Here is a 10016-nt window from a genome sequence, read left to right as displayed (position 1 = left end):
CTTTTGCGGTGTGTTTGTTGAGACCGATGAATTGTGGGTTTATGATCAAGTTTATCTATGAACAATATTTGAATCTTCTATGAATTCTTTTATGTATGATTGGTTATCTTTGCAAGTCTCTTCGAATTATTAGTTTGGTTTGGACTACTAGATTGATCTTTCTTGCAATGGGAGAAGTGCTTAGCTTTGGGTTCAATTTTGCGGTGTCCTTTCCCAGTGACAGTAGGGGCAGCAAGGCAGGTATTGTATTGTTGCCATCGAGGATAACAAGATGGGGTTTATATCATATTTCAGGAGTTTATCCCTCTACATCATGTCATCTTACTTAAAGCGTTACTCTGTTCCTTTGAACTTAATACTCTAGATGCATGCTGGATAGCGGGCGATGTGTGGAGTAATATTAGTAGATATAGACAGGAGTCGGTCTACTTGTCTCAGACGTGATGCCTATATACATGATCATACCTAGATATTCTCATAACTATGCTCAATTCTGTCAATTGCTCAACAGTAATTTGTTTACCCATCGAAATACTTATGCTCTCGAGAGAAGCCACTAGTGAAACCTATGGCCCCCGGGTCTATTTTCCATCATATTAATCTCCCGTTAACATCTATTTCTGGTGCCATTTTTATTTCGCTTTATTTACTTTGCATCTTTATCATAAAAATACCAAAAATATTATCTTATCATATCTATCAGATCTCACTTTCGTAAGTGACCGTCAAGGGATTGACAACCCCTTTATTGCGTTGGTTGCGAGGATTTTATTTGTTTGTGTAGGTGCGAGGGACTCGTGCGTGGTCTCCTATTGGATTGATACCTTGGTTCTAAAAAACTGAGGGAAATACTTACGCTGCTTTACTACATCAACCTTTCCTCTTCAAGGGAAAACCAACGCAGTGCTCAAGAGGTAGCAAGAAGGATTTCTGGCGCCGTTGCCGGGGAGTCTACGCAAAAGTCAACATACCAAGTTCCCATCACAAACCCTTATCTCCCGCATTACATTATTTGTCATTTGCCTCTCGTTTTCCTCTCCCCCACTTCACCCTTGTCGTTTTATTTGCCCTCTCTCTCCGTCCTCCTTCTCTTTCCCTATTTGCCTCTTTGTGCCCGTTCCTTGTTTGCTTGTGTGTTGGATTGCTTGCCTATAATGATGGCTCAAGATAATACCAAATTGTGTGACTTTACTAATACCAACAATGATTTTATTAGCACTCCGATTGCTCCTCTTACCGATGCTGAATCTTGTGAAATTAATGCTACTTTGCTGAATCTTGTTATGAAAGATCCGTTTTCCGGCCTTCCTAGTGAAGATGCCTCTACCCATCTAAACAACTTTGTTGATTTCTGTGATATGCAAAAGAAGGAAGATCTGGATAATTACATTGTTAAATTGAAGCTATTTCCTTTTTCGCTTAGAGATCGTGCTAAAGCTTGGTTTTCGTCTTTGCCTAAAAATAGTATTGATTCTTGGAATAAGTGCAAAGATGCTTTTATCTCTAAGTATTTTCCTCCCGCTAAGATCATCTCTCTTAGAAACGATATTATGAATTTTAAGCAACTTGATCATGAACATGTTGCACAAGATTGGGAAAGGATGAAACTAATGATACGTAATTTCCCTACACATGGTTTGAATTTGTGGATGATTATACAAATTTTTTTATGCCGGATTGAATTTTGCTTTTAGAAATCTTTTATATTCGGCCGTGGGAGGCACTTTTATGGAAATCACTTTAGGAGAAGCTACTAAACTCCTAGATAATATTATGGTTAATTATTCTCAATGGCACACTGAAAGATCTACTAATAAGAAAGTGCATGCGATAGAAGAAATTAATGTTTTGAGTGGAAAGATGGATGAACTTATGAAATTATTTGCTAATAAAAGTGTTTCTTCTGATCCTAATGATATGCCTTTGTCTACTTTGACTGAGAATAATAATGAATCTATGGATGTGAATTTTGTTGGTAGGAATAATTTTGGTAACAACGCGTATAGAGGAAACTTTAATCCTAGGTCGTATCCTAGTAATTCCTCTAATAATTATGGTAATTCCTACAACAATTCTTTTGGAAATTTTAATAAGATGCCCTCTGAATTTGAGACTAGTGTTAAGGAGTTTATAAATTCACAAAAGAATTTCAATGCTTTTCTTGAAGAAAAATTGCTTAAAGTTGATGAATTGGCTAGGAACGTTGATAAAATTTCTCTTGATATTGATTCTTTGAAACTTATATCTATTCCACCTAAGCATGATATCAATGAGTCTCTCAAGGTCATGATAATTTCCATTGATGAGTGCAAAGAAAGAACCACTAGGATGCGTGCTAAGAAAGATTGTTTTGTGAAAGCATGTTCTTCTAGTTTCTATGAAAATAAAGATGAAGATCTAAAAGTTATTGATGTGTCCCCTATTAAATCTGTGTTTTGCAATATGAATCTTGATAATGATGGGACTGAATATGATCCACCTTTACCTAGAAGGCGTTCCAAAAATTCGGAGTTTTTAGATCTTGATGCAAAAATTGGTAAAAGTGGGATTGAAGAGATCAAAACTATAAATATCAATGAACCCACTATTTTTGATTTCAAGGAATTTAATTATGATAATTGCTCTTTGATAGATTGTATTTCCTTTTTGCAATCTGTGCTAAATTCTCCACATGCTTATAGTCAAAATAAAGCCTTTACCAAACATATCGTTGATGCTTTGATGCAATCTTATGAAGAAAAAATTGAGTTGGAAGTTTATATCCCAAGAAAACTTTATGATGAGTGGGAACCTACTATTAAAATTAAAATTAAAGATCATGAATTCTATGCTTTGTGTGATTTGGGTGCTTGTGTTTCCACGATTCCAAAGACTTTGTGTGATTTGCTAGGTTTGCGTGATTTTGATGATTGCTCTTTAAACTTGCACCTTGTGGATTCCACCATTAATAAACCTATGGGAAGAATTAATGATGTTTTTATTGTTGAATATAGGAATTATGTGCCCGTAGATTTAATTGTTCTTGATATAGATTGCAATCCTACATGTCCTATTATTCTTGGTAGACCTTTCCTTAGAACGATTGGTGCAATTATTGATATGAAGGAAGGGAATATTAGATTCCAATTTCCGTTAAGGAAAGGCATGGAACACTTCCATAGAAAGAAAATTAAACTACCATATGAATCTATAATGAGAGCCACTTATGGATTGCCTACCAAAGATGGCTATACCTAGATCTATCTTCGCTTTTATGCCTAGCTAGGGGCGTTAAACGATAGCGCTTGTTGCGAGGCAATCCAATTTTATTTTTATTCATTGCTTTTTGATCCTGTTTAGTAATAAATAATTTATCTATCCTCTGTTTTGGTTGTGTTTTTTGTGTTTAATTAGTGTTTGTGCCAAGTAGAACCGTTGGGAAGACTTGGGGAAAGTCTTTTTGATCTTGCTGTAAAAAACAGAAACTTTAGCGCTCACGAGAACTGATGCCATTTTTATTTGGAAAGTGATATTTAGTTAATTATTTTTTCAGATGATTAATAGATAAATTCCTCACGTCCAGCAATTTATTTTAGAATTTTTGGGGTTCCAGAACTTGTGTTAGCTACAGATTACTACAGACTGTTCTGTTTTTGACAGATTGTGTTTTTCGTGTGTTGTTTCCTTATTTTGATGAATCTATGGCTAGTAAAGAGTTTATAAACCATAGAGAAGTTGGAATACAGTAGGTTTAACACCAATATAAATAAATAATGAGTTCATTACAGTACCTTGAAGTGGTCTTTTGTTTTCTTTCGCTAACGGAGCTCACGAGATTTTTTGTTAAGTTTTGTGTTGTGAAGTTTTCAAGTTTTGGGTAAAAGATTTGATGGATTATGGAACAAGGAGTGGCAAGAGCCTAAGCTTGGGGATGCCCATGGCACCCCAAGATAATCTAAGGACACCTAAAAGCCAAAGCTTGGGGATGCCCCGGAAGGCATCCCCTCTTTCGTCTACTTCCATCGGTAACTTTACTTGGAGCTATATTTTTATTCACCACATGATATGTGTTTTGCTTGGAGCGTCTTGTATTATTTGAGTCTTTATTTGTTAGTTCACCACAATCATCTTTGCTGTACACACCTTTTGAGAGAAACACACATGATTCGGAATTTATTAGAATACTCTATGCGCTTCACTTATATCTTTTGAGCTATATAGTTTTTGCTCTAGTGCTTCACTTATATCTTTTAGAGCACGGTGGTGGATTCATTTTATAGAAACTATTATTCTCTCATGCTTCACTTATATTATTTTGAGAGTCTTAAACAGCATGGTAATTTTCTTAAATTGGGAAATTAATCCTAATATGCTAAGTATTCGAGACTAGTAAAAAACTTTATTATTAGTGTGCTAAATACTAAGAGAAGTTTGATGATTGATGATTGTTTTGAGATATGGAGGTAGTGATATTAAAGTTGTGCTAGTTGAGTAGTTGTGAAATTGAGAAATACTTGTGTTGAAGTTTGCAAGTCCCGTAGCATGCACGTATGGTAAACGTTATGTAACAAATTTGAAACATGAGGTGTTCTTTGATTGTCTTCCTTATGAGTGGCGGTCGGGGACGAGCGATGGTCTTTTCCTACCAATCTATCCCCCTAGGAGCATGCGCGTAGTGATTTGTTTTTGATGACTTGTAGATTTTTGCAATAAGTATGTGAGTTCTTTATGACTAATGTTGAGTCCATGGATTATACGCACTCTCACCCTTCCATCCTTGCTAGCCTCTTCGGTACCGTGCATTGCCCTTTCTCACATTGAGAGTTGGTGCAAACTTCGCCGGTGCATCCAAACCCTGTGATATGATACACTCTTTCACACATAAAACTCCTTATATCTTCCTCAAAACAGCCACCATATCTACATATTATGGCATTTCCATAGCCATTCCGAGATATATTGCCATGCAACTTTCCACCGTTCCGTTTATCATGACACATTCATCATTCTCATATTGCTTTGCATAATTATGTTGTTGACATTGTATTTGTGGCAAAGCCACCGTTCATAATTTTTCATACATGTCACTCTTGATTCATTGCTATCCCGGTATACCGCCGGAGGCATTCATATAGAGTCATACTTTGTTCTAGTATCGAGTTGTAATCATTGAGTTGTAAATAAATAGAAGTGTGGTGATCATCATTCATAGAGTATTGTCCCAAAAAAAGGCCAAAAGAAGGAAGGCCCAAAAAAAGAAAATAAAAAGGGACAATGCTACTATCTTTTTTTCCACACTTGTGCTTCAAAGTAGCACCATGATTTTCATGATAGAGAGTCTCTTGTTTTGTCACTTTCATATACTAGTGGGATTTTTTCATTATAGAACTTGGCTTGTATATTCCAACAATGGGCTTCCTCAAATGCCCTAGGTCTTCGTGAGCAAGCAAGTTGGATGCACGCCCACTTAGTTTCTTTTGTTGAGCTTTCATGCATTTATAGCTCTAGTGCATCCGTTGCATGGCAATCCCTACTCCTTACATTAACATCAATCGATGGGCATCTCCATAGCCCGTTGATTAGCCGCGTTGATGTGAGTCTTTCTCCTTTTTGTCTTCTCCACATAACCCCCATCATTATATTCTATTCCACCCATAGTGCTATATCCATGGATCACGCTCATGTATTGCGTGAAGGTTGAAAAAGTTTGAGATTACTAAAGTATGAAACAATTGCTTGGCTTGTCATCGGGGTTGTGTATGATGAGAGCATTCTTGTGTGACGAAAATGGAGCATGACTAAACTATATGATTTTGTAGGGATGAACTTTCTTTGGCCATGTTATTTTGAGAAGACATAATTGCTTAGTTAGTATGCTTGAAGTATTACTGCTTTTATGTCAATATTAAACTTTGATATTGAATCTTTCGGATCTGAATATTCAAACCACAATTAAGAGGGTTATATTAAAAAATTATACCAAGTAGCATTCCGCATCAAAAATTCTGTTTTTATCATTTACCTACTCGAGGACGAGCAGGAATTAAGCTTGGGGATGCTTGATACGTCTCCAACGTATCTATAATTTTTGATTGCTTCATGCTATATTATATTCTGTTTTGGATGATTAATGGGACTTGTTATACACTTTTATATTATTTTTGGGACTAACCTATTAACCGGAGGCCCAGCCCAGAATTGCTAGTTTTTGCCTATTTCAGAGTTTCACAGAAAAAGAACACCAAACGGAGTCCAAACGGAATGAAACCTTTGGGAACGTGATTTTCGGAACGAACATGATCTAGAGGACTTGGACCCTACGTCAAGAAAGCTACCAGGAAGGCATGAGGTAGGGGGGCGCACCTACCCCCCCAGGCGCGCCCTCCACCCTCGTGAGGCCCACGTTGCTCCACCGACGTACTTCTTCCTCCTATATATACCTACGTACCCCCAAACTACCAGATATGGAGCCAAAAACCTAATTCCACCGCCGCAACCTTCTGTACCCATGAGATCCCATCTTGGGGTCTTTTCCGGAGCTCCGCCGGAGGGAGCATCGATCATGGAGGGCTTCTACATCAACACCATATCCTCTCCGATGATGTGTGAGTAGTTTACCTCAGACCTTCGGGTCCATAGTTATTAGCTAGATGGATTCTTCTCTCTTTTTGGATCTCAATACAAAGTTCTCCACGATTCTAGTGGAGATCTATTTGATGTAATCTTCTTTTGCGGTGTGTTTGTTGAGAACGATGAATTGTGGGTTTATGATCAAGTTTATCTGTGAACAATATTTGAATCTTCTCTGAATTCTTTTATGTATGGTTGGTTATCTTTGCAAGTCTCTTTGAATTATCAGTTTGGTTTGGCCTACTAGATTGATCTTTCTTGCAATGGGAGAAGTGCTTAGGTTTGGGTTCAATCTTGCGGTGTCCTTTTCCAGTGACAGTAGGGGCAGCAAGGCACGTATTGTATTGTTGCCATCGAGGATAACAAGATGGGGTTTATATCATATTGCATGAGTTTATCCCTCTACATCATGTCATCTTACTTAAAGCGTTACTCTATTCCTTTGAACTTAATACTCTAGATGCATGCACTACAAAAAAAAGACACATCCGTGACATTTTGGGCCAAACAATTTTTTTTTCTGTCATACATATGACACTTCTATGACAATAATTGTGACAAAACCTGGTATCATCATAGATGTGGTGGGCTCCTACTTCTATGACAAAAATCATGACAGAAAATGGGCTTTTCATCCTGGGCGGGCCGGAGACGCAGCTGCATGACATTCTTTGGGCCGTCCATGACGGAAAAAACCATGGTAGAAGCGAGGGCGAGGAAAATTTCGGGGAGTTCCCGGTTATGGTGGGAGGTCGAGGGCCGAGCGATGCGCGTTTCTCTCGTACACGTACGCGTGTGTGCGAGGCGTTGGCTCTAACTGAACCCGAGCGAGGCATTGGGCTCTAAATGAACCCGAGCGATTGCACTGCAGGCTACGCGTTACTGAACCCGAGCGATCGATCGATGGCTGTTAACTGAACCCGATCGAGCGATTCCTTCGCTACTGCTGCTAACTGAAGCCGATCGATGGGATGAACAGTGAGCGTTGCAGGGGGGGGGGGGTTGGATGAACAATGAGCGATGGCATTGCCTCTGGATGAACAGGTCCCCGTGGTGTGGTGGAGGGCTGGATGAACAGTAGACGGTGGAGGGGTGCCTGTGGAGGGGTGGATGAATAGGACCCCGTGGTGTGCAGGGCTGGATGAACAGTAGACAGTGGAGGGGTGGTTGAACAGGACCCCGTGGTGTGGAGGGCTGGATGAACAGTAGACGGTGGAGGGGTGCCCATGGAGGGGTGGTTGAACATGACCCCGTGGTGTGGAGGGCTGGATGAACAATAGACGGTGGAGGGGTGGTTGAACAGTAGCCGGTGGCGAAGCACGCGGTGGAGGCTGGATGAACAGGAGCCCGTGGAGGCTGATGAAGCTATGTACCTAGGGTAGGGGCACAGACCCGTCCAAAGAGCCCTACCCAAGGACATCCCTAGAAGAAATCACCTATCAATCGACTTGAAGGTACCCCACTCGACAGGTTCAAGACACTCGACCAAGAAGCTACCACTCGACCATGAAGCTAATCACTCGACTGCCAGGAGACCTACAGTCACTCCGTAGGCAAACGGTCAGCTGTTAAGTAGTCTTCATGGTCATTATAGCACTTTATTAGAGGCGTTACCAGTAACGCCTCTAATCTTAAATGTACCTTAAACCCTGCATTACTGAGGGCAGGAGGGGCCCGGCGAACTCTATATAAGCCACCCCCCTCCTCAGTATGAAGGGTTCGCACCCCTGTAATCCATACACGCATAATCTAGTCGACCGCCTCCGGGCTCCGAGACGTAGGGCTATTACTTCCTCCGAGAAGGGCCTGAACTCGTAAACCTCGCGTGTAACAACTTCCCAATAGCTAGGATCTAGCCTCTCCATACTCACCACCCTACATCACTGTCAGAGTCGGAACCACGACAGTTGGCGCCCACCGTGGGTCAGGAATCTTAGCACTTAGTTGGAGAAGTTGCGATCTTTTTCGATCCCTTTGATCATGGTTTCTTGCGGAGTTTTGGTGGAGGGCCGCGAGATCCGTCTCGGCGCGCTCACCTTCATCGCCGATGACTCCGCCTGGCTTCAGGAGGCACCACTCGACATCGACGCGCTCCCCGTCTGTGGCGCGACACACTTCCGCGCATGCATTCGTGGCGTCCTCCTGCGGCAGCCGTCGACTCAGTATCGGTTGACCCCTGTGTCGTCTCCCCGCCCTGTCTCCCACCAGCGCAAGCACTCCGGTCGGTCGAGACTTCAGCGGTGGGTGAGGCACGCCGTGGCCCGCCAGTCGGCAGCCCCACAAGTTGCGGCAATCAAGCCCGTCGAGTCCCTCTATGGCCTGTTCGACCTGTCGACTGGCTCTGTGGGGACCGCACCACGACAGCAGCGACCTAGCGGCTGAGGTTCTGGCGGTCGATGGGACACACAGTCCCCCCGGTTTCCCTCGCGCTGACGGAGCTACGGGCGGAGGCGACCCATCGCGTCCCCACGATGAGTATCTGCCCAAACCTCTCATGTCGTTACAGCGAGAGGAGCTTCGCCGCCGGAACATGGACGCACTCCACACTCCTATTATCGGAGAAACCCCCGAGGCCCGGGCCTTGGAGGACGTGCGCCTTGCTAACCTGGCCGAGCGCACTCGACTGGAGAATCTCCAACGAATACTCGACGAGCAAGCGCGTCAGCGGGCCCCCGAGTCCAGTCGATGTTCGCTAGCTCCCGAGTCCAGTCGGTGCCGGCTCTTCTCACCGCCTCAGGTATATCGAACCCCAGTTCAGAATTTGGCCGCTGCAGCCCGTATAGCAGAGTCAATTCAGCCATCCCAGTCAGAGGCAGGCAGGGGCTTGTTGCAGATCAGAGCATTGCTCCGGGCGGCAGGAAACCAGAATTCCGCCGTTTCTCAGTCGCGGGATAGGATCCATAGTCGATCCGTTGCAGCAGACACAGTCCAGTCGGCCCACAGCCCGAGATCGCCCCTGAGGCGTGAGGGACGTGATGACCGGCATGATCAGTACAGGAGGAATGAGCAGTATGATCATCGATTCGGTCGGGATGATCGACGTCGAGTGCCAACCCCTCCCCCGAGGAGCGGGTCATATGCGCCTCGACGGCAAGATGACAGACGCCCTCACAGTGTTGGGCAGAGGATTCCAGTCGACCCCAGAGACCCAGGCTTTGATGCGAGGTCTATCCTCGTTCAAGGTTTGGTCGACAGGAACAGGGCTCATCGAGAGGGCCACAACAGAGATGCGCCTGCCAGCAGCAGCAGAGTACGTGTTTCAGGGCCAGAGTGCTTCAATCGAGCCATCAGGGCCGCAGTGATTCCTCCCAATTTCAGGCTGGCAACTGGAGTCAGCAAGTTCACCGGCGAGTCCAAGCCTGACACTTGGCTCGAAGATTACCGAGTGGCTGTACAGATTGGCGGTG

This window comes from Triticum urartu, chromosome 6A (assembly GCF_056163025.1).
Source record: "Triticum urartu cultivar PI428250 chromosome 6A, HENAU_Tu73, whole genome shotgun sequence".
Lineage (NCBI taxonomy): Eukaryota > Viridiplantae > Streptophyta > Magnoliopsida > Poales > Poaceae > Triticum > Triticum urartu.
This window is presented reverse-complemented; position numbering follows the sequence as displayed.